Source organism: Helianthus annuus, chromosome 14, assembly GCF_002127325.2.
Source record: "Helianthus annuus cultivar XRQ/B chromosome 14, HanXRQr2.0-SUNRISE, whole genome shotgun sequence".
NCBI lineage: Eukaryota > Viridiplantae > Streptophyta > Magnoliopsida > Asterales > Asteraceae > Helianthus > Helianthus annuus.
Genome location: NC_035446.2, coordinates 81,221,161 through 81,223,967, shown reverse-complemented (window position 1 = coordinate 81,223,967; position 2,807 = coordinate 81,221,161). Strand labels below are relative to the sequence as shown.

Sequence of the window (2,807 nt, the reverse complement as noted above, 5' to 3'; positions counted from 1 at the left end):
GAGGGATCCCACACAACTTCACCCATGCAACACGTTCAAGAGGAAGAGACTGACCCGACCAATAATCCAACTTAGAAAACCACGGTCCCCACACCTCCTTAGCATCCATGAATAGCTTAGCCGAATCCGCATCGTGAAAGGAAATAAGCAACGATAGACCACCCAAATACTGTAGGTTCGCGACGGAAAATTTGGCAATTCTCAAAAGCTTATCAAAATCGACAAGGGTCTCGAGATCCACCGTTCTACCCACTAACGCCATGCCCACCAAATCATTGAAAGCTCCCGTTCTATCCGGTACCACTATAGTTTTTTCTCTACCCTTGGTAACCTCCTCCTGATAACCGCCATGAACTGTAGAGGGACCGGCCATGACTTTGGAGGCCCCCACCGCCTCTCTGTAGCTTCTTGAATCCCTGAGATTGAAAACCCCACCAGGGACCTGATGACCAGTCCCCCTGTCCTTATGTTTCAACTCCGGCAAGTTAACGTGACCACCCGAGTTCTCCGCCGCAAACCTGGCTACGTTGATCTTCAGCTTAAAATCACCCATTTTAACTCCCCCTAGGCTCTTCAGAAGCTCAGCCCTATCCCTAACACCTTTGAACGAAACAAATCCAAATCTGCAGCCATTCTTGTCCCTTTTTTTTGCGACGTACGTTCCCGCAATGTCCCCGAAAACTTCCATGCACTTTCTGAGCTCCCACGGGATACACCCGTCAGGGAGGTTGGTGACGAACAGCTTGACAACACCATCAGGCTGCCCCATGTTCCCAGCCATGACCTAACCTCAACTGAGAACAAGACCGAAGAAGAATCCCTCCCCTCTAACCTCCAAAAAACAAACGAAGCAATGGCAACTCGACCCTAAGGGTGTTAATGGGATTCGAATTGATCTAGCTGAACTATACTCAGATAGACGCGATCAATATCAGACCCACTAAGCCCCGAAGAACTCCAGAAACCACTGCGGGAAATGAGGGTAGAGGAGGACGAAAAGAAAAACACAGGCCAAGAAAGGAACGGCCGGACGGGGGAGACGCTCAATCAAGATAGAGGGGAAGGTACGGACCGAGACTTCCCGGAGAAGAAACGGGACCTTACTCGCTATTTCGACGAGACTGACTCCGGAAAAGCGCCGGCGACGATTCGAAAACCAGAGAGTTATTGATGCCGATGGTGCTTCCACTCTATATTCATTACCTGTGCTTCATCTAAACCCCAACTCTCACCTTCAACTAAAGGCTGATAAGGAAGCGTCTCGCTTGCCCCTGTTCCTAACTGCATCGCCAATTAGTTGTAAAATTGAATGTTGAAACGATTAATTGGAAATTAAATGTCATTGAATTACATCATTTCAATTATAGTTAGCGTTAATAAGTTGTTGCATTCAGGCGTTGAAATTTAGTCCGACGGAAGACTAGAAACCAGTACCCGACTCATGTACTAGTGATCTCGAGATTTTCAATGGCCTATCAAACTCGTAAGATTCTATTTCAATCTTGATTTATTTATTTTTCAAAATATGGTTCTCATTTGTTTTGCCACATTATGCTTTTCAGTTCTTGTTGTAGACGGAAACAACTAGAAGTTAATCAATCAATATCAGGAGAGGATGAAGATGTTACTCCAACCTATGAAGAGCCTCCTACTCAGCAACGGACTCGCAACCGGCCCAAACATGAAGCTGAGATTACAGGAAGGTAATTTGTTTCACACATATGTTTTAGACTTTTAGGGAGTAAAATGGGTATTGCTGGGTTGACCAAGATTGAATTCAGTGTTCATTATTTGAATGTGTTTCAAACGAAATAATCTTTACTATGATATTATGCTTCATTTTACATGATCTTGTAATTTAAACCAAGTTATATGTAGAGTTCTGTGATTACATCAGCAATTTAATTGTAGTAGACGACCATATATCCAAAAGATTTAGTTTGAGATTTGTCAACTTTCTTGATGCTTTGTGCTTGTAGATTTCCCAACACTACTTCATTGTGTGTCCAGTATATACACATCTGGCAAGAACGATAGTATTATGACTGAACGTGACACTAATGAAAGGTGAGTGCTTTGTGTCAGTTCGCTAAGTTTGATTTCACAATATATACAAGCAAACATATGAAAAAACTTGTAACTGGGAATTCGAGCAACATACAATATGACTTGTAAGAAATATGAAGATAGTTATAGCATCCAAAGTGTAGTGAATATGGGTCATAGGTGCCCACAAATGAAGGTGAAAACATCTTGAGGTCAGTAAGAAGAAAGAAAAGAGTTGTAGTGGTCACAAACAAGCCACAAAAAAGCATTGGGGTGGCCTCTTTATATCAAGACAGATATTTTCCTGGTTTTCTGACTATAGTTGATTATGTGTCATCCATCCTAGCATGTTTGCTAACATTATTAAAGATAAAATATATACCACCGGTAGCAATGAAGTTAACACAATACTTGGTGTGTGACTTTTTGACATCATAGAAACTAACATAAAGTTCGGGGGGAAACAAGTTTCGTCTGCTTTTGGGTGGAAACCATGTTCACGTATAGCTTAACGGATCTAATTCAAGTCAGCCTGTTGGGTTCGCAGGTTAGCCCGTAATGTTATACATTTTCTTTAACGGACCGACCACGTTCTTGAACATTGTTCAAAGCCATGTCGGTGTTGGGATCATTATGATGGACAATCTCCTCAAGGTTTGTCAAATTTATGGGAAAGGAAGTATTTAATCATTTAGTAATCTAAAACATCATCTCTTTTTGACTGGTAGCATTGTAAGAAACTTAAAAGATCAGTTTCAACA

At 42.0% G+C, this 2,807-nt stretch overlaps 1 long non-coding RNA gene across 1 annotated transcript; it reads left to right on the top strand.

The window, feature by feature from the left end:
• The first annotated feature begins 1,262 nt into the window (after nucleotides 1-1,262).
• On the top strand, nucleotides 1,263-2,357 carry LOC110905540. The gene is made up of 3 exons (XR_004878866.1): nucleotides 1,263-1,483; nucleotides 1,563-1,703; nucleotides 1,980-2,357. It is a non-coding gene; the product is annotated as an uncharacterized LOC110905540 (long non-coding RNA).
• The last annotated feature ends 450 nt before the right edge of the window (nucleotides 2,358-2,807 follow it).